Below are 25,000 nucleotides of genomic sequence, written 5' to 3' on the forward strand. Positions count from 1 at the left end.
ATAATATATATATATATATATATATATATATATATATATATATATATATATATATATATATATATATATATATATATATATATATAGTTTTAGGGAAAATAACCAATTTTGAAGAACTCATCGATGAATATCCACTATCACATATAGTGATTTTTGAATTACGGAAAAAATTGGATAAGTACTGTTTTCACTTTGCTAAAGAGTTTCTACTATTTGAAAATAATATGTATTCTTGTGTTTATACTATTCATTTGGTTCTTTATAGATTATTTTAATAGATAACTTATTTAACACTAAATTATTTAGAAGTTATAGTTTCATTTCAACATAATATTAGAACTTCGATTGGAATAGTGTTGATATATTTTCGATTATTTTTGATTAATATTATTTGATTAATTATTAATCTTTATAGTTTATAATATCGTTAAAGTTTTTTTTTAAATCAAAACTTTGTATATATATATAAAGTTTAACCTTTTATTCTTAATAATTTTTTCTTTCCTAATTTTTTCATTCATAATTTTTTCCATTCATAATTTTTTCATTCATATTTTTTATTATTACGTTTGTAGAAATAAATAATCTTGTATTTTTCTATTATTCAATTGATCTTTAATTATAATTAAATAAACGTCTTTAGCGTTAAATAGTATAGCTTTAACTATTACACCAGTTAAATATGTACTAATTTTATCTTCATTATTATTTTAAACTTAAACTTCGTTCAACTTGTATTTAAAACAATGATAATTTAAAACAATGATAATTTATGTAAGATGTTTTTTGTATATAATATACATGTTATTATAATGGATGAAGGGATGATTATTGAATGGTTATTATTTTGATATTATGATATTTTTTTAATAATTTTTCTATCTTTATATAATAAGTATTTCATATTAATTCATTTGGTACTTATTGTTGGTTGAGATATATATCTAATTATTGTTCTACTTACGATCTGACGAGTAGCTATATTTTTGAATAGAACTTATTTTCGATAATTTCAATTGATTTTAATCGATTTAAATTTCTTTTCTATTTGAAAATTGGTTATGAAACACGTGTAATCTTTTTATTATATTTATCTTACGATATTTACTTTACTTTATATTATACTCATTTATTGTGCTTTTAATTATTAATTTTTCTATATGTGATAGTGGATTTTCATCGATGAGTTCTTGAAAATTGGTCATTTTCCCTAAAACTATATATTTTATATATACTTTATCTATAAGGCTCAATTTAATTTTAATTTTTTATAAATTGAATTTAATTGAGTTTTTTACCTGTAATTTTGGATTTTGTCCCTAATATCATTATTATATATATATATGTATATATATGTATATATATATATATGTATATATATATATATATATATGTATATATATATATATATGTATATATATATATATATGTATATATATATGTATATGTATATATATATATATATATATATATATATATATATGTATATATATATATATATATATATATATGTGTATATATATATATATATATATGTATATATATATGTATATATATATGTATATATATATATATGTATATATATATATATGTATATATATATATATATATGTATATATATATGTATATGTATATATGTATATGTATATATATATATGTATATATATATATATATGTATATATATATATATATGTATATATATATATATGTATATATATATATATATATATATATATATATATATATATATATATATATATATATATATATATATATATATATATATATATATATATATATACGTATATATGTATATGTATATATGAATTAAAGGAAGGGGAATACAAAATCAAGACATGACAAGCTTATTATATCGTTCAAATTATTTTAATGATGAATCGAAGTAAGCATTAGCATTACACTGCTAGATCCCATTTCTGAACTGGATGCATTACTCAACCCGCTTTCGGAACTATCAACTTAACTAGTATTATACGTAAGACGGTGCATCTTCGCGGAAATATGGATAAACGCTGATACGCTCCGGAACAGGATCAACTTTGATCTTCAGATTTTCTCAACATCAAATTTTCTCTCAACATCTCCACATAAATGTTTCTTCCATAAATACCTTGTCTCTGATGACGGAATACTCAGTATATGGAAATATGGATCAACACATTGATCCTTTGCCTGGGAAATCCTAGAAACAGCTATAAGACATCATTCTTTACTTTTGCTTACTTCGATTCACCATTAAAATAAACTAAATGATCTGATAAGCTTGTACTGCTATGATTTCATTTTCCTCTTCCTTCAATTTATATTCTCTGACTCGGAAGTAGGCTACGGATCCCCAACTCCAGCTCCCGTTGTGAACTTGGATCCTAGTAGCTTACCCATTTGAGCAATCAAACAGCGTACTTATTAGTTTAGATCACCAGTGACCTGAATCATTCATCTCTCTCTCTCTCTCTGTACATATATAATATATATATATATATATATATATATATATATATATATATATATATATATATATATATACATATATATATATATATATATATATATATATATATATATATATATATATATATATATATATATATATATATATATATATATATATATATATATATATATATATATATATATATATATATATATATATATATATATATGGGAGAATATACAAATAATAACAACAGACGAGGACAGGTGGTGTAAATAACAAAAGTATATATTAGTATGACGCTCGGGAATACGGAAAGTCTTTGACGTTTCGAGCTACGCTCTTCAACAGAAAGAATACGGAGACAAGGAGAAAAACACGGAGAAAAAAATTGAATAGTGTTCAGTCAACGGTCAATCATAATAATATATATATATACATGCACACATGCATTTATATTTCACTTTGGCATTGCGAAGTCAATAACCCGGTGTAGAAATCAATACGTATGCCTCTGAACGAAATGTTAGTTGAGTACAGATCGATAATAAGACAAGAGATGAGAATACACGATTATCTAGTGAATTTCATTTGCTTACAGCTGTTTCCGCTAATAAGATGTGGTGGACTTATGTTTGAATGGCTCAGTAACACCTTGCTGTTTCGCCAGTGCTTCAAACATGAAATCCATTTTATTTGGGAAAGCAAACAGAAACAAATATGTACATACATATGTATATATGATATATATACGTATATATCGTATATACATATATATGTACATATATATATACATGCATATATAAGCACACGCGCACATATATACATATACACACAGACATACACACACAAACAACAGTGTTAGATTTAAAAGTATTAGATTTTAAAAAGCCATCTGTATATCGATTTAGATACATCGTGAAAGGTAAATGAGCTGCGGTATTCAATTAGGAATACTATTCTGTACGGATACACTGAAGTAAGGTTGACGTCGACTAGATATGAATAAAAGTACTGAATAAATGCCACAAATAATTATCTATGCTGAAGCAACTCTGTCATCTGTTAACGTTAGGTTGTTCTTCAAAGGTCTTCTGTTTATACCTCTTTACTGATGCTGCACTACTAACTGTGTTTGAAATAATTAGCCCACGGTCTAAACTTTAAAATGGATATCATCAGACCATTAAACGTATCCTCGAGAGCAGCTATTGAATTATACAGTAGAGGGTACCCATAGCAAACCCTTCGAAGTGTGGTTTGAAGAAAGTAGAGCTCTACCAAGACCCTAAACTGGGACCACTAAAATACTAGTCACTAAGGATGCCATTTCATTATGATTTAATATTCACAGTTGTTCGTAAAAAATATGAACAGTTGATTAGGAGCAATTTATTTGCTAGACAAATTGTTCGTTGACTTCCTCTGCTGAGAATATAAATTGAAAGTAACATCTGAAAATACTGAAGAAGAGCAAGTTATGAAGATGAATGAATAATTAGTAATCGACTTTCTAGATTAGACTTTATAAGTCTTCCAATATAAGTTATAATCTAGTTTAGCAGGCAGATGTGTGCAGAAAACTTAAATGACCCTTAAACAGCGTAGCAGAAGTACGGTAAACCGATTATATTATTTGACGTTTAAGCTGGACTAGAATATACACAGATTATAAGAATATAAATACTGAGAAAGTGAGTGATAGAGTGAGAGAGAGAGAGAGAGAGGCAGTGAAAATACCTGTCATTTTAGTCCTACCAATTTTCAACAAACGGTGTAACACCACAGTCTCGCTCGTGTCTGCATTTAGCAAAATTTCTAATTTTGAAAACATGCATAAGTGGCAGGTTCTCTCCTTGTTCGCGTTGTTATAAACATTGTCTGCACATGTAAACAGTATTCATCAGCTAAATCAACTTCATCAGTGAGAAAGTGCTTGGAAAGGTCATAAGCATTGCCTTTATTCCCCCAATTGACAATGTAAAAGTGGTGAATGAATAGAATGTACAAAGACATAAATACAATAGAAACAGCGTAGGTATTACTATTGTAAACCTGATTCAGTCAAGTCTGTTATATCGCTGAACATAAGCAAACTAAATTTACCAAATAATTTAATATCTACAACACAGCGTGTCATTGTATCACATTCGTCATTCAATATGTAATGGATAATTTATATCAGCAAATCAATCTTACCAAATAATTAATTATCTGCGATATAGAATGTCATTGTTTCACATTTGTTAACGATATTCTTACTAGCATCCGCAGATGTTCTGAAATTTAGTTTAGAATATATCATAGAGTTTCAATATTCCATAATAAACTATAACACCTTAGGTTATAAGTTACATAATGAATCTTTTCAAAGAGTTACATAATGTACCGTAATAGAATAACTTCTTCATTAGATTTTCATGTTTCCTTATTCAAAATATTTTCTACGTGACGGTATATATAATTTTCTTTTTCGGAATCAAAGAAATGTCTGATATTTGTAGCTATTACTTTTTTCACTTGTTTCAGTTATTAGAATGAGACCATGCAGGGGTACCGCCTTGAAGAATATTTATTGGAATGAGACAACATGAGTATTTATTTCATTTAAGCATGATACATATTCTATCAGCCTCTTTTGCCAAACTGCTAAATTACAGGGATTAAATAAACCACTACCGGTTCTCAAGCGATGGTGGGGAACAAACATACAACACAGACATATACACATAAATACAAGCATATATATATATATATATATATATATATATATATATGTTGTTGTTGTTGTTGTTGTTGTTGATGTTGGCACTCCGTCGCTTACGACATCGAGGGTTCCAGTTGATCCGATCAATGGAACAGCCTGCTCGTGAAATTAACGTGCAAGTGGCTGAGCATTCCACAGACACGTGTACCCTTAACGTAGTTCTCGGGGATATTCAGCGTGACACAGTGTGACAAGGCTGACCCTTTGAACTACAGGCACAACAGAAACAGGAAGTAAGAGTGAGAGAAAATTGGGGTGAAAGAGTACAGCAGGGTTCACCACCATCCCCTGCCGGAGCCTCGTGGAGCTTTAGGAGTTTTCGCTCAATAAACACTCACAACGCCCGGTCTGGGAATCGAAACCGCGATCCTACGACCGCGAGTCCGCTGCCCTAACGACTGGGCCATTGTGCCTCCACTATATATATATATATATATATATATATATATATATATATATATATATATATATATATATATATATATATATATATATATATATATATATATATATATATATATATATATATATATATATATATATATATATATATATATATATATATATATATATATATATATATATATATATATATATATATATATATATATATATATATATATATATATATATATATATATATATATATATATATATATATATATATATATATATATAGTCCTGCTACTAATTTCTTCCACTACGTCATACACACACACACACAAACACACTAACAGATAAACCACCAAACCATGCACACACACACACATACATACGCACACACACGTTCTGTTATCACACACACACTCGCAGACTTTCACACACGCACAGATATTCATCTCCCTTTTTCACTCTCCTGTCTTAGAAAGAACTTTTCCCCCACCACCTCTTCTTCCGGTCTTTTCATAATGTAACCTCGTGGGCATCGGTACCATTTTCCTCTTTCTCCGTTCTTCCATTCTCCGAACTTTCCATCTTTCCGACGAAGGGCTACGCCCGAAACGTCATACATTCTCTCTTTCCTTTCCTGAGCGTCCAATAATACTATCCATATCACGTCCTCACTTTGTTGTTTTTTTGTTTTTTTGTTATTGTTTTTTTTAACTATATAACGTACGCTCACACGGACCCTGGCCTTTCAACTGGATTTGATGTACCCAACTGCCGGAATCTCTTGTTACCTTGGATTACTGTTCCCGTTGGACCTGCCTTTCCTGAACCTTGATTGAACATCAGCAAAATTTGTCCGTGACTCTTACACTTTTTTCCACTTTTTTCGACTTGTTTCACCTTTATCTGTTCTCCTTCTACCTTTCTCGTCCTTCCCTTGTCTCGCCACTAATAACACCCACACCGACATTCACATCCTCTCACCATGCCTGACCTTCACTCCTTCATCCAACATCTTCAGTCCCTTCTTCGCCGTTTTCTTTCTTTTTTTCCCCCACAATGCTTGCAACCCACAAAAAACCTCTCTTACTTGCTCTTCAAAAAGACCCGCCACACGAGCCATCTCAACTTTCTCAGCCGCTGTCTCCGCCATCACGTCATACCCGTGGCTTCCTCTTGAAATTCCACGCCCCCCCTATTCCTCCCCTTCATCGAGCCCACCCTTGCCCGCACCTCCCGCCTCATCATCCGTGCCACCATCCGTTCCACCCGTTCCCTCCTCCACTCCGTTGACCACCAACTCTCCCAAGCTTACCTCCTCCTCTCCTCCGTCTGCCCTCAACCCTTCACCCAACCTATCTTCCGCTTCCTCCTCAATCTCAATCACCAACTCCACAATTTCCTCACACACACAAAAAATAAAAAACTCCACCACCTCCTCAACCCCCACCCTTCCGCACTCCTGACACCCTCCTCTTCAGCTCCCCCTCCCGATTCCATGCCCCCCTCCACCGCCCATTGCACACACTCACACTCCTCCCACCCGGACATCCTAACCCCCACGCCATCACCTCCCCACACCTCCAACAACCCCAACCCCACCCAACCCCACCCCGGCCCTTCTCCTCCTCCTCCTCCTCCCGACCCTACTCACCCTACCACCCCGCTTCCTCACACGGTTGTGACTATACCACCCAATCTCCCCCTGTCCGCCGCTGAGCGCTCGCTCCTTGGTAGGGGCCTCCGCTTCACGCCTCTCACGCCCCACTGTGACGAATTCGGGACTCGCAATGATGTCAGCCAGTTCCTGCGCCGCATCAAACTGTGCGCGTTCTTCCATACGTCAACACAGCTTCTCGAACCTGGGACACCGCCCATCCAACTGGACGCCGCCTCCAGGCCAATTCAGTAGCCTAGACTTGTTCGTGGATGACTGTAAGGCGTTGGTCGAGCGTTTCGACTTTAGAAAAAGACCCCTCCGGGCCAATCTCACCCGGGCCGAATCGGTCGCCCTCCGCAATCTCCGTCGCCGTGACGACATCGTCATCAAGCCGGCGGACAAAGGTGGAGCAGTGGTGGTGTGGAGCGCGGACCTTTACAGGGGGGAAGCGCTCAGCCAGCTTCACAATCCCCTCTTCTACCGCCTCCTCCCCTCCTCCCCCACCCCTCCGACCCCACCCCTCCTACCAACGGCTTGTGTCCTCCACAATCCATGACCTCATCTCCTCCTCTGCTCTCCCCGCTACCGCCACCAACCTCATCGTCCACACACCCCGCACCTCCTCCATCTACTTCCTTCCCAAGATCCGCAAACCTAACAACCCTGGCCGCCCCATTGTCTCTGCTTGCAATTGCCCCACCGAACTCATTTCAAAATACCTCGACCATATCCTATCCCCGTTAGTTGCTGCCCTCCCATCCCACATACACGACACCAACCACGCCCTTCGCCTCTTCAATTCCTTTTCTTTCCCTCCCGGCCCCTCACACCTCCTCTTCACCCTGGACATCAAATCCCTATACACCGTGATTCCACACAACGATGGTCTCTCAGCCCTCCAATACTTCCTTGACCGCCGCCCTGACCCCACACCGAGCACCCCTACCCTGCTTCGTCTGGCAGAACTCGTCCTCACCCTCAACTGCTTCACGTTCGCCGGAGATACCTACCAACAGGAATCTGGGGTCGCGATGGGGACGAGAATGGGGCCCAATTACGCCAACCTCTTTCTTGGTTACATTGAGGCCCAAGTATTCTCCCAAATCTCCGGTCCGACCCCGGAACTATACGGTCCCTACATAGATGACTGTATAGGAGCCACCTCCCTTTCCCGCGAACAGCTCTGCCTTTTCATCTCCTTCCTCTCTAACTTCCACCCTGCTCTTGACTTTACTTCTACCATCTCTGACACCTCTGTCAACTTCCTCGACATCTCTCTTTCCATCACCCCCCCCCCTCCAACTCTCTAACTACCTCCGCCTTCTTCAAACCCACTGACTCCCACCTCTACCTCAACCTCTCCTCCTCCCATCCATTCCACACCAAACGAGCCATCCCCTACTCCCAGTTCCTCCGCCTCCGACGTTTGTGCAGCCTGGACCAGGATTTCGAGACCCAGTCCCAGTATCTTGCTCGTCTGTTCATGCATCGAGGATACCCCTCCCACCTTGTCCAATCCGTCCTCGCCCGCGCTCGTCGAATCGACCGCACCACCACACCAATCCCCTAACCGTACCCCCTTCCCACTCCGTTTCCACCCTGCCACCCTACCCCTTCGTCGGAGGATCCTACGGGCCTTCCGTCGTCCCCAGCTCGATCCCACTACCCACCCCATTTTCCCCAACCCACCCCTATCCGCTTTCAAACGCGCCCGCAACCAACGCGATCTACTGGTCCGCAGTACCTTCTCCTCTTCCTCCCCACCCCACCCGGCTCCTTCCCGTGCTCCAGATCCCGCTGTCACACCTGCCCCTTCATCACCAACACTACCTCTGTCACCGGATCGAACCTACAAACACTTCACATTCCACACAGTTTCACCTACACCTCCTCCAACCTTATTTACTGCAACAAATGCACCCTATGCAACCAACTCTACGTGGGGCAGACGGGCCGCCGGCTGGCCGACCGTTTCACCGAACACCTAAGGGAAGTTCGGCTAGGTTTGGACTCTCCCGTCGGCCGTCACTTCCAACTGCCCAACCACTCTCCCTCTAACATCTCCGTTTTTGGCCTCGCCCTGCACCATGGGTCCACTCCCTCGCGACTCCACTTGGAGCAACGCTACATTTTCAACCTTAATTCTTCTTTCCCCTTCGGACTCAACGCAACCCTCTCTTCCTTATGACTCTCCCCTTTACGTCCCTGCAACACTTTACTTTATTTTTTATTTTATTTTTTATTATTTTTTTTTACCCCCCCCCCCCTCGTCCCCTTTACATTATATCCATTATTCTCTTGTTATTACACTCACTACTTTTTTCCACTTTTTATCTCACCCCTACCTACACGCACACATACCCACACACAAAAAATACACGCACCCATACACACACATGTATGCACACCTACCTCCCAACACACCACACACACACAACACATATGCATGCACTTACACGCTCAGACTCGCCCACACACTTATACAAACGCACATACACACGCCCACTTGCGCATACACACGCACGCTAACAATCACGCTAACAATCACGCAAACATACACACACACACCCACCCAAGCATACACACCCTTGCACACATAACCCACATATACCCCCATTCACAAATACCTCCCACACACCTGACAACCCATACATACCCCCATTCACACATACCTCCCATACACCTACACACACACCTCCCACACACCTTACATATATACCGCCCACATACATGACAAACATACATACGCACCATCACACACACATAGCCGAACGCACATATACACACACACACACCCATATATACGCGCACGCCTACATACACAGCCGCATACACATGCACACACATACACACAGGAGTGCACACACAAAATAACACACATACCTGGCACACATACGCACGCACACACATAAACACACACATACACACCCCTCACATACATAAAACCACACACACACACACATACACAACACACATACACATATACACACAACACACATACACATATACACACATGCACACATACACATATACACACATGCACACACGCACACACACCTCTCACATACACGATACTCACTCACATACATAACACACACGCACGCACAAAAAATATACACACACGCGCACACGGAAACACACATACAGACACACATAAACACACACACACCCGTACCTAACACTCACAATCCCACACACACACGCACATCCACACACATACACCCACGCGCACACACCCACATACACACACACACTTCTCACCAACACTACACACTCACACAGACACGCATACAATCACACACACATGGGCATAAACAACACACGCATATACAATAGCAAACGCACACACACACACGTACACAGCCACGCACATACACACAACATACACATACACACAAACACACACGCACGCACAGAAAACATACACATACACACACGCGCACATACAAAATACACACACACGTACACGTACCTAACACCTACAACCCCACACAAACACGAACACACACACACTCAAATAACCACCTGTTGACCTACCTACACTGTCTATAGCGTCCACTAACCAGTCCTGCTACTAATTTCTTCCACTACGTCATACACACACACACACACACAAACACACTAACAGATAAACCACCAAACCATGCACACACACACACACACACACATACATACGCACACACACGTTCTGTTATCACACACACACTCGCAGACTTTCGCACACGCACAGATATTCATCTCCCCTTTTCACTCTCCTGTCTTAGAAAGAACTTTTCCCCCACCACCTCCTCTTCCGGTCTTTTCATAATGTAACCTCGTGGGCACCGGTACCATTTTCCTCTTTCTCCATTCTTCCATTCTCCGAACTTTCCATCTTTCCGACGAAGGGCTACGCCCGAAACGTCATACACTCTCTCTTTCCTTTCCTGAGCGTCCAATAATACTATCCATATCACGTCCTCACTTTGTTGTTTTTTTGTTTTTTTGTTATTGTTTTTTTGAACTATATATATATATATATATATATATATATACATGTTGTTGAGTCTGGGAGAGTAATTCTGTTTTAATGCCTTATTAATTAACACACTCACCGGTTCAATTTCCATTCATTACTTTTCCCCTAAAATTTTCGTTGCAACCTCTTCAATAGTTGTTCACTATCCGCTATCGGACCTGTGTTCTTTTTGTTTGTTTGTTTGTGCGTATGTGTTTGCGGCAGTGTCCCTGTTTATACACATATGTATGTATGTATGTATCATCCCACTGCCATCACCCTTTCCTTTCTTCCTTATTGCCATCACCCCTTCTTTTCTTCCTCATTCATCTCTCACCCCTTCCTTTTTCTTTCATCTACTGTGACGGGTAAATACACAAGAGTATTGTTATAGTAGAAGCTATGGATGGTAAATCAAATTAATACACTTGTCAATCTTCACATACATCCATATACGTCCCACGTACACGCACCCACATACACACATATACTCAAACAGAGTTGAAACGCTGTTTGATTCTTCTTTCCAGCGTTGAGCGTTCACCATCCCACTTCTATTGCACACACACATACACACGAACACACAGACACCCACAAACCTACCCATCCACACACACACACACACACACACACACACACACACAATTCACATACCTACCTTTTACTTACACACACATATACTCGCTGATTTTCTTTTCACCGCTTCCTTTCTCATTCATATTTTGTGACGGAGAAAAACAGAAGATATACGACGCGCTCTTTGCTACTTCCTTTCTCACATTACTATCACTTTCTCTCACTCCCTCTCCTTCACTACTACTATTTTCTCTCCTCTCCCTTCACTTATACTACCTTTTGTCTGACTCTCCTGCGTGATTTTGGAGAAATATATATATATATACATATATATAGTCAATTCAAACATGAACAAGCAAGAAAATACATGAAAAAACACGAAAAAAAAAAACAACGCGAGGACGTGGAATAAGTACAGTGTTATTGGACGCCCAGTAAAGGAAAGAAAAGAAAGACTTCACGTTTCGAGCGGAGCTCTTCATCAGAAATATAGGAAGATTCCAAAGAAAGGAAGACAGAGAAATAAAATCGCCAACGATACACACGCAGTCACACACACACACACACACACACACACACACACACACACACACACACACACACACAAGGGTACTCTGATAAAGGTACACCAAGTACATGCATCACAACCATATGTGCGCAACATGGTGATCTCATATCAAGACAAACAGTGCATGACCTCGCAGCTGAGGCCCAGTTACAATTTTCTTCAACTCTTATTTTTCGAGCACCTTTCGTGTATTCGAGCACCTTTCGGAGTATTCGAGCGGTTCTAAGCAGTGTTGTTTTCTGCAAGTGCTCCACCCTTATTGCAGCCCTTATTTGTTCCACGTACTTCTCGAGATGTTTGCTCACTGTTCCCAGGGCTCCGACAATTATTGGTACTACTGCTACCTTTTTCATCGACCACAACTACTTAACTTCCCAGGTTAACCTGTTATATCTCTCGACTTTGCTTTCTTCCTTATCGCATACCTTGTTGTGAGCTAGGCATGCTATATCTATCATCCATTTTAAGGCGGTGAGCTGGCATAATCGTTAGTATAGCAAAGGAAGGGGTGATAGATGAATGACGAAGGAAAGAGTGAAAAAGCCGATAAAGGGCGTTTGAATTGTGAGCATATGTGTGTGTAAAAGATAGCTATGTTTACGTGTGTGTGTGTACAATGGAAATGGGATGGTAATGTTCAACGCTGAAAATGTGTGAGTATATGTGTATATGTGTGTACACGTAGAAGAGAACTATGTGTAATTTACATATACATATAAAATAAAATACATCGGAAAAGTAATCCAAAATCCTTGTCCGGTATCGGATCGATCCCAATCTGAGACCGTGCCAATCATAAGGCCAAACATCGCTGAAAAGTTCATCCGAATCCTGCCAGCGGTTCTGGAGATATCTTTCCACGGACAATCAAACAAACTAACAAGCACGACTGAAAACAACACCTCCGCCTTCGTTAAGGTGGAGGTAATAAAGGCAGGGAGAAAACGGAAGGAAAATTTACCAGTTAAGACAATCTTTTGCACTTCCTGCATGGATGGTAAGCCAGGAATCATTCTTAAATAATTTTCAGTTCCCTTTTTTGATCATTCCAAGTGCTACTTTAATCACTGGTATAGTAACAGTCTTGAGATGCCGCATCTTTTCGATTTCGATTAGCAGATCTTTATATTTTCTGAGCTTATCAGATTCTTTCGCCGAAATATTATGGTCACAGGGTATGCTCATGTCAATCAGTAAACAGACTTTATATCTTTTGCCTTTCACAACAATATCTGGTTTATTTGCCTTGATGGTTCGATCTGTACATACTGAGAAATCCCAAAGAATAGCCACATTTTCTCCTTCAGCTACAGCCTTAGGGTGGTGCTTGTACCATTTGTCTGCGGATTTGATTTTATAATGCTGACACATAATTCAATGTAGATATTGGCCTAATCCGTCATATCGTGATTTGTACTCTATGGGTGCTAAACCTTACATCCAGAGATTAGGTGGCCGACTGTTTCTATCCCATCGTTGCAGTATCGGCATTTTGGGTCTACACCATTTTTCATCACATTAGCTTATTAGTTCCGGGTCAATAAGCTCTGATTTTGGGCAGCCAAGATGAAGCCTTCACTCTCTGTCTTTAGCTCTGAGCTCCGTAGCCACTGATGGGTGTGCTTCTGGTCTACATTAGCTATTTTGCTACAGGCTACATATTTGCCATGCAAAAATTTTTGTTCCCACCTATCAACCAATTCTTCAAGTGCATTTTGCTTTGTTCCCTGAGCTCTGGGTATGTAAAGACGATCTGCGTCTGTCTTGGGGTGGTGCATTTTATTGAAACTGTAAATAACAACAGGGACTGCTAAGGAATTTATAGCTAACACCTTGTTACGTGCATTTAACTCGGATTTTAGGATTGCTCGAACTCTCCTGTAACACGCCTTCCTGACCTCTTTCATACCTGCATGCTGAATGCCAGAGCCCTCATTTATTTCGAGGTATTTGTAAGTTTGTTCCTGCTCGAGTTCTTTTATGACTGTGTCAACATCCAACACCACTGAATGTGCTGTCTTCAGTTTCTTTTTCGGGAAAGTGGCCTTGGCACATTTATCAAGACCAAATTCCATCCCAATGTCATCACTGAATGGTTTCACAGTACGTAGTAGTCCTTCAAGCTAATTATTGTCTTTGCCATAGAGTTTTAAGTCATCCATATAAAATAGATGACCTATTTTCTTGTCGCCAAATTTATATCCATAATCCACATCTTAAGTTCACTTGTAAGAGGCATTAGAGCTATGCAGAAAATTGAAGGTGAAAGTAAGTCACCTTGGAAAATGCCGCAGTTGATATGATATTAATATTTTTTGTGGTTAGTACTCCATTAAAGTGGTATAGTTAGAGATTCGTATTCCATATTGACATGTGCTTCAGGAAGCTTGAAATCACAGGAGAAATTTTGAAGATATCCAGCGATTTCAAGATCCGTGAATGCGGTATGCTGTCGAAGGTCTTTTTATAATCAATCTATGCAGAACTGAGATTTCTGTGTTTGTTATGACAATTCCCAAGGATCATGCGACTCATGGTCATTGCATCTATATGAGCCTCGTCGGCACCCTTTTTACTCATTGGGGAAAATATCGTTCTGTTCCATAAATTTGTATGTTTTCTCCACGAGGATGGATGTTAAAATTTTGTACGTGGTAGATAGACATGTTATTATTATTATTATTATTATTATTATTATTATTATTATTATTATTATTATTGTTGTTGTTGTTGTTGTTGTTGTTGTTGTTGTTATCATTATCATTATTATTATTATTATTATTATTATTATTATTATTATTATTATTATTATTATTATTATTATTACACTCATTGCTTTTTAGAAATCCATGACGATTGTAACTTTTAATGTTTTGCCAAACTTTATTTTTTCCATACATCTGCCCTACTTGACAGTACAATTTTTATTGATAATTTTAACTTACTCATTGGATTTATACTGTATAAAATTTCTTTCGTTATTAATATATCATTTTAATAAAATGTTGCTTTGAATTTGACAGACACTTTAACTTTTAGTTAAAGAATCAAACAATAAGCAATCAATAAAGAATGGTACAAGATTGAGAAACTGAGGCGAAGTTTATCAATAAGAATAAGGAGAGAAAATGAACTTCATAAGAGAAACTTTACTTCGCCTGATTTTTAATCACTTTCATAACTACCTCATTTCATATTGTGAATTCATAAACTTAGGATTATCAGGAAGGTTATAAACTACCTTTCCTATATATACCTCACATCTATAGAATTTATTTGTCGTTGGTCCTGAGAATTCTAAAAGATCAGAAATAAATCAAATAATAGACACACATTTTTGTAGTTAGTTTACTGAAATAAATAGACATTCGTAAATAAACGCTATATTTAGTAGAATAATTCAATATTAATTTCTACGTTGGTATTTGTTTGGTTTAAATTCTCGAGTATATCTGAGAGTTATTCCAGTTTTCTGTACAAAAACTTCTTTTGAATCAAATCCCAAAACTCAGTTTGCTGATTCGCTCAGAAAAGTTCCCATATCTTTTTTCTCAATTCCTATACACGACAAAGCACTCGGCCTCGTGAGAGCAACAAACTTCAGTGAGTAAAAGAGAGCTTTAAAACTTTCTCCTAACTCTTCATGAGTAAGTAAGCGTGATTTAGAAGATATGCTTTTAATTATTGAACATTTTGACTATTTTGTTCATAAATACTTTCAATTTACTTTCAAAAAGTCGTTTTGCAATTAGTATTTCGTGAAGTAAAAATCAATGAGTGACTAGAATTATCATACTTTGTTCTTTTTATTTTAAGAAATTAAAAAAGTTTTGGTGTGCCAGTCATTGAGTGCCCGCCATTTGTACCTAGTCCTCTGCAATTTATCAAAGCCAAATTATTTTCATTCATGGAACTATTAAAATTTGAAATACAGCTTTGCTTCAAGTTTTCAAAGGAACGGTGTATTAAATACTCTGTATTTCCGCACAATCTATAAATGTGAAATAATGTAATTGTTGTACTTACCATATTTCCTGACGCATCTACTTACAGCGCAAATACCTTGTTCTTCTTTGCAAGGATATCCTTCAACTACATCTTAGTAACTTGAGATATACCTAGACCGAACCCGTCTTCTCATCATTGTTAAAAAAAAGATCTACTTTTAAAACATTTTCGACTTAAATTCGCGTTCATTGTTCCAGCTATAACATAACAAGTATCTTCTATGGTTCTATAGGCTTTGGCCGTTATAGTAGCAACTAAGTAACTTGCCAGTTAAGCTTTAACTGATATTTCTAATTTTTTTTTTACATGTTGCAGATTATTTCGTCGTAGATTTCCTAATCTTATTGATGTATTCAAACGGTTCTCCCGATAAATAATAACGTTTGAACATAAATCGGCATTTTAATATATTCCATGCCATACTTTCGTTTGCAAATATACCACCACACAACAAATACCGGTGAAAGGATTTCCTTTGTCACCAGAAAATGTATAATCCAAGTTTCCGATAATATCCATTATATTATTGAGGTTTAGAAAATCTCCCTGTACTTAACCCCACCCACCCAATACCCTATATTCCACATTGAAATGTTTGAATAATTCATTTGTTTATAGTTCAATCTGTACAATTTGTGATAGTTATCTTCAAGAGCATTTATTTTATCATTTAAAAACTTACCAAAGACATGCACTGACCAAATAAAATAATAAGAAAGATGGAGTGCCAGTGGGTTGAGAGAAAAGCAGAGAGGAATAGAGAAGTACCCATAGGAAGATAAAGATAGATGTGTAGATAGAGGGAAGGTCAGATATAACGATAGGAGACAAGAAGGAAAGGTACGCAGATACAAAAAAGGATAGAAAGATAATAAAGTTAAAATGGTAGAAAAAGCAAAATAGAAATGTGAATATAAAGATGAAGAGAAGATAGACACGACACAGACGGACACAAAGCATAGACAGATAGATAGATAGATAGATAGATAGATAGTCATGACACATAGATAGTCATGACACATAGATAGTCATGACACATAGATAGTCATCACACACACACACACACACACACACACACACACACACACACACACACACACACATATATATATATAGAGAGAGAGATAAAAACATAGGGTAAAAATCAGATATTAATTAATATCGATTTATTACCAGGAAGCTAGCATATTTAAAGAATCCGAGAGATTCAGAAAAATATCTGAAATCTAAGTGGATTAAGGTATATTTTTATATATAGAAATATGACCAGTAGGGTGGACATTTAATATGCTAGAAATAGCTCACATGTTGTGTCTACTAAGACCTAAACTCCGAAACCTTGGTCCACGAATAACTTTTTAATTATATGTAATTTTCAATGTGTTGCCCGCTTACGGTTTGGTATTTCGCTAAAGTTTTTTTGAGAACTACTAGGTCTTAGTAGACACAACATGTGAGCTATTTCTAGCATATTAAATGTCCACCCTACTAGTCATCTTTCTATATATAAAAATATACCTTAATCCACTTAGATTTCAGATATTTTTTCTGAATCTCTCGGATTCTTTAAATATGCTAGCTTCCTGGTAATAAATCGATATTAATTAATATCTGATTTTTACCCTATGTTTTAATTAACCATAACCCAGTTCTCAAATTGGATATATGCTACGCAGTAACTATTTTCTGCAGACATATTTCCGGAATTAGCGCGCCAAAACGAAGACATTTGATTTTTACCAGTTCGTTGTAATTAACAGAACCATATACACGTTCGCCTCTAGCGGTGAACAACTTGTATAAGATTCTGGGAATTGCCACTAGCAGTCCATGCTGAAGATGGAGCAGATTTTCTCGGTAAGAGAATTTTAACTCCGAAATCTTGGTCCACGAATTACTTTTTAATTATATGTAATTTTCAATGTCTTGCCCGCTTACGGTTTGGTATTTCGCTATATATATATATATATATATATATATATATATATCTATATATATATATATATATATATAGAGAGAGAGAGAGAAGGATAGATAGATTTCTTTATTAGCCACGCAGGGCATAACACAGAGGGGACAATATAATGCAAAATTTTTCTTTTCGAAAAAAGACCAAAAGGGATCAAAAACGTTTTGGGACGTGTACACAAGAAAATAAGAAAAGTGTCGTTTTTAACAATTAGAGTTCCCAAAAGGGGATGTAAATATAACAGTGACAAAGTTTATCTGTTGAAAGAAAAACCGACGAAAAGAACGACGATAACCGCGGAAACGAAAAAAAAAAAAAAAGAACAGCATGAGAGCAAAGCGCTCTTTCTCTCTACGTTTTATAGGATCATGCTTAAGGTGGTTCCATCATTCATGCGTACCATCCTTGCAACATTCACCCACCTTTTGTTAAACTTTTCATTAGACAAAACTTCCCTCTCTATTCTCACCTTCGTTTTTAAGTGATACATGAAAACGTTGAGGAGAGGTTGGCCAGAGAGGAAAGTGTTTGTCTCTAAACCTTTTAAACATGTCCCCTATACACATTTTTTTTTTACCATAGCCACCATTACAATGAAAACTACCTTGCCTTCCCGGTTAAAGGAAGGTGGCGTGACAATATTCACGATAGACTCGGCTGACAACCGAATTCGTCTCACACGTGACAGCAGCCGTTCGACATAGACCCACAGGTCTGATATGTTGGACATTGCACGAATGGGTTCAGAATGATTTCGTCGCTCTCACCGCATCTCGAGCAGGTCGGTTCTATCTTTTTTGATCCGTGTCTGTAGAGCTTATCTTCAACGGGCAATGCTTCCTGATAGCACTGCCAGGCTAGGGATCTCTGGAAAATGTCCATAGGTCCTGGCCGAAGAGGTGGGTCAGGTATTGCCTATCGACGCACAGGATCTCTTGCACCTCCCCTCCTCTAATCCTCTATAGAACGCCTTCGTGGAATGGAAGTCGCACACATATGATCCCGGACGGCAGGGCTGCTGCATATCCATGATTGCAGTTTGGTCAATAGAACGAGGTGCGGGAAAGCGCATCTCACAAACGGTGACCACACTTGTTCACCGTCGTCTATGAAACGCTGGAAATGTCGCAATCTCAGCGCATGATGGCCATCATTAGACACGGCATACGTAGCCCTCCATTTAGCGGATGTTGGTAGCAAATGGGTCACCTGACCATCGAAACATTTCCCTTCCACAAAAGCGGAAGAGTATGCGTTCCACTTTCGTGAGGGTAGTGTCGGGACAAGGCACAACAGTCAGATGGTAGTAGATAACGGATGCGACGTACGCATTTGCAACCTCAGCCCGACTTTTTAGAGATAGCTTCCTCTTGGCTCATTGCTGAGTGAGAGTCAGCACCCTACTTGAAATATCGTCCTAGTTCTTCTCCATTTGAAGATCTGGACCGAACCAGATCCCGAGCAATTTAACTGATCCGTCGGTTCAATGTTCCACGACGTTGGACGGTATGGGTTTGCTTATCCAGGTGTCAAGCCACATACTCACTTATGTTAATTTTCGCTCCCGTTACAGCTTCGTATTCCTTTAGTGTCTTGCCGACCAGGTCAATGTGCCTGTGGCTTGACACTATGACGGGTGGCATTGCCCGCGTAGGCAGACACGCTCGTCCCGCATCTCAATTCTCGCGGGATGGCTCTCAGTGTCGCCAGCTTCCGCAGTAGTGACTCTAGAGTCAATATATACAGAAGTGACGAGAGTGGGCATCCTTGACGGACCGAACGCTTGATGTTAAATGGTCTAGATAGATGACCATTTATGCGAACTACCGAGTGGATGATGCTGCATAAAGCAGCGATCCAACCGCAGAAGACTGGTCCGTAAGCAGCCGCCCTAAGGACAGTCTACAAGTATCGCTAGTCGATCCTATTGAGAGGTTTTGATTGATCCAAATTGATCAGCGCCCCATCCATGCCAGGTTCCTTAACTAGCCTATCGATGATGTAGTGCATGAGATGGAGGTTGTCAGGGATACTTCTGCCTGGCTCGGTGCATGTTTGCGCTTTGTCGACCAGTTTCTCGATGACAAACGTCCAATTACAGAGAGAGAGAGAGAGAGAGAGAGAGAGAGAGAGAGAGAGAGAGAAAGAGAAAGAGAGAGGGAGAGAATCACTTACTGTTCGAAAGTTGGGGATTTTCTTCAGTGAGGAGATTTTTGTCCAGATTTTAGATGTTTTTTAGAATGTTCTTTGGATATTTTTTAATGTTTTTGAAATATCCATACTGAATAAAAGTAGAGAGATTTCATTAATTTGTGTGTTTTGTGTGGTATGTACTAACTGTATGTGTTGTAGTAATGTTGTGTATGCATGGTTGTTTTCTGTTTTGTCAGTGTGAGACCTGATGTATTGCATCAGGTCCAAATTGTTGGTGTTAATTGCCGCTAAAATTGTGGGGCCACTTGGCGTTTGTGCGTTTGTAGCGTCGTTGTTTGTATTGTCATTGTGTGTGGCAGTTTTGTTATCGGGAATGGTATATCTCGCTGCTTTGTTTGACGGGGTTGTTGTTCTTTTTTACCCCCTTTTTCATCTCTGCACTGTGATCATTTACCTTTCTTCTGTGTCGTCTTCATCAGCCGACATGTCTGAAGAATCAGAAAATGCGAGGGGAGGGTACTGGGATCGATTTGTGTGTGTCTAAATGTTGATGTTGTTGCTGTTGTTAGTGCTGGCTGGTGGCTGGTGGCTGTTGGGATGTGGTATATGAGTTGTTGGGGTGAGGGGTTAGTCCTTTCCTTTTTCCTGGTTTTGGTGCTTCTTCTGTAGTTGTTTTTGTTGGTGGTGATGGTGTTGCTTCTGTTTTTGATGTCGCTAATGGTGGTGTTGGTTTGTTGGGTTGGTTGGGTTGGTTTGTTGGTTGGTGGAGTTGTTTCATCTGTTGGTAGAGCTATTTTATCTGTTGTGCTGATGGTGGTGTGGGTAACAGTGCTGATTTGTGTTGGGTTTTTGGTGTTGCTGTTGATGGTCTTATGCTAATTTGCAATCTATTTTAAGATGGTTTTTGCTACCACAAAAGGTAGCAACGTAGCCTTCTGTCTTCAATGGCCACATGTAGAGTCGTGCCATCCAGAAGTTTTATTAAATCTGGGAGATTTTCAGTCGTCTCTTGATTTACCTGGATTAATACCTCTAAACCCTGTCCTACCCAGTTTTGCAGTTCCAGAAGGGCAATTTCTAATATATTTTTTTCTTCTTCAATATCATAGCATACGACTGACACCAGCCGTCTTATTTCTATCTTAGGGGGCACATCTTTAATTCTTATCTTCGTCATCCGACCATTATAAATTTCTCGCATTCCAGAGTTTTTGTTGAGAGTTCTTTTGTGTGCTCTTCTTGTCGAATCTTACTGCGATCGCAGCAAATCTTTTGCCCCATGCGATGTATTTTTGTAAGCCCATATGGGCCGTAGACACTTTTCAACCGTTTGCTAAGTGGCCTGTTCCAGTATTTTAGTCTTTATGTTCTAGGTTTTATAAATTATGTTTGTTTTTCAAATGTCCTGCGAAATGCTTTGTGGGATGTTTAGTTTTATTTTACTGTTTTCTTTGTTTAATAAATGTTTGCATTGTAGTAGGTCCTATGTTGAGAAGGAAACTAAATGTCTTTTGCCTTAAAACAGAAGCAAGATCATTTAGTGTGTCAACGTTATTGTTGTGGTAGTAGCTTTCGTAAGAGTGGCAGTAGCTTTCGTAAGAGTGGTAGTAGCTTTCGTAAGAGTGGTAGTAGCAGGAGAGGTGATAATGGTGGTGACAGGAGAGGTGACATTGGTGGTTGCACCGTTCAATGTTTTACGAGTATTCGTTTTCTCTGCTTTTCCTTCCGACTCTTTCGGAAGGGGAACTTGCGTCAGTATGCGGATTGTCGTTGTTCAAATGTATGTATGAGTGAGTGTGTGTGTGCGTGACAGTGTATCAGTGTTTTCTTTCTTGTTCGTAGTTTTCGATAATGGTAGTGGTGGAAACTCAATTTGTAATGGGGAGGTTATCCGTGGAAAGAAAAACCTACGAAAAGACCACGGTAACCGCGGTCTTTAGCGTCACAGTTTGTTAAATAAAATTTCTTTTATTTAAGCAAGAAACGTGAGTAACTCTCTGTTTACAAAATTTTAAAACGTTTTATAGAATCATGGTCAAGGTGGCTTCGTCATTTATACGTGCCATTTTTGCTACATGTATCCATCTTTTTTCGAAACATTTGCTACACAACATTTGCCTCTCTACTCTCACCTTCCTTTTCAAGTGATACTTGAAAAAGTTGATGAGAGATTGACCAGAGAGGAAAGTATTTGTCTCTAATCCTTTCAGACGCGTCCACCAGATGCATTCTTTGGCCATAGCCACAAGTACGGTAAATACAGCTCTTCCTTCCCGTTTAAAGGAAGGAGGCGTGACGATATTGACGATAGACTCGGTTGATAAACCGACTCGTCCCACACGCGACAGCAGTCGTTCGACATAAGCCCACAAAATTATATTGAACGATACAGATATTTATAAATAATGAAAGTGTTGCGAGTAGGGACGTGTTTGTGCGAAGCAACGCTAATAGGAAAGATGGTGTTCCTTCTAATTAAAATTCTCAGATAAAACAGGTGTTGAAAATATAGCAAATGATCACGCCAGTGGACAACGCAAAAAGAACGGTGGATTTTGAGAAAGATAAAGGTCATGTAGTACTATGTGATAAGAGAGAAAAGGAGAGATTACTAGTGGGTTGAGAGAAAGCCAGAGAGGGAGACAAAGGAAGGGCTGTAGGGAGGTAAGCCTGGATATATAGATACACATGGAATTAAAGTTAGAGAGGAAACATTGAGAGAAAGATGACAAGCAAAAGGGAAAAGGACGCAGGTAGAGAAAATGGTGGAGATAGTTAAGTAAAATTGGTAAAGAGAAGGTGAATATAACGAGGAAATGAAGATAGAAAACAAGAAACAAGAAATATATATATATATATATAATGATAATATAAATAATATGTATATATGCACACACACACGCGCACACACACACACACACACACACACATACACACACACATGTACATGCCTACATATATATGTATATATACATGCATATATGGGTATAGCACGTCAAAAATAAAAACCTGAACAAAATGAGAAACGGGAACATAAAAGACAAAAGCATAGAAAATTAACTTTTTTCCGAACAACGAAAGAAACATAGAAAAACGAGACAGGCAACATAAAGAACATTCCCTTCATCAGTTGTCCCCTGTTTTATCTACTCCGGGTTTCGAAAGTATATACATTCAACTTTGGAGAGAATATCTATCTATCTATCCATATACTTAATGATACAATTCAAAAGTCTTCGTTTTGGCGCGCTAATTCCGGAAATAGCTCTGCAGAAAATGGTTACTGCACTTTGAGAACTTGGTTATGGTTAATCAAATTAAAACATTAGGGTAAAAAAATTGGATATTAATTAATATCGAATTATTATTAGGAATCAAGCACATTAAAAGAATCAGAGAAATTCAGAAAAAATATCTGAGATCTCAAGGGATTATTGTATATGTATATATAAAGAAGACCACTAGGTGGACTGTTAATGTGCTAGAAGAAGATCACATGTAATGTGTCTACTAAGACCTAATTGTTCTCAAATGAAATTCAGCGAAATACCAAAACGTATGCGGGCAAGACAATGAAAATTACATAAATATAAATTATCCGTGTACTATAGTTTCGAAATCAACATCCTCTTACCGAAACTATCTGTTTCTCGTCAGTACGAAATGTAAGGTAAACAGATATTTTCGGTAAGAGAATGTTGATTTCGAAACTATAGTACACGGATAATTTATATATATATACACACATAAACATACAAAAATTAATGTTTAACCGTATATCAATAAGAAATAGACGATTGAAGCCTGGTCCGGATGCACAAGTAGAGACAAATCTAAATGTCCTCTAAGATAGGAGTGCGACACATCTTCCATTGTTTATGAAGCACAGGTTTCATGCAAGTACTAATTTTAAATGTTATATCGGAGCCGTAGAGGGAAAATTTAAATCAGCATAAGAGAGCACTCTTTCGAATTTTAAGTACCGTGATCAGCGAAATTCAACAACCCTTTCAGCTTTATTGTGAAACCTAAAGATGAAGGGACCAAGTTCGATTTCAAATGGAAACTTCTCTCTTAATCCAGACCCTGTATTAACGGGTCTAGATAACGCTCAGTGTGTTCGCTTGAAAAACTCTATCTATCAAAACACTTGAGAACCTCCAACTAATACATAAATTCAAGGAACGAGATTTTTTCTCTATGTCCACGTTTAAAAAAATACATCATGTCGGAATTTAAAAGTAGACCACCGGACTCTTAGTAAACCATTAAAACCTGGTTTGCGTCTGCTTGACATCAAATTATTGTAACGATAAGGCATATCAGAGAAGTTAAAATTCAAATTAAAACTTTATGCGATTTTCTTGGTCGTGAAAAAAATTATTTTATAATCTAAATATCTTTAGGCATTTGCAGTCACCATATTTAACATTACCCTGCACATAACACAAAATT

Source organism: Octopus bimaculoides, chromosome 9 (genome assembly GCF_046866305.1).
Source record: "Octopus bimaculoides isolate indiv1 chromosome 9, ASM4686630v1, whole genome shotgun sequence".
NCBI lineage: Eukaryota > Metazoa > Mollusca > Cephalopoda > Octopoda > Octopodidae > Octopus > Octopus bimaculoides.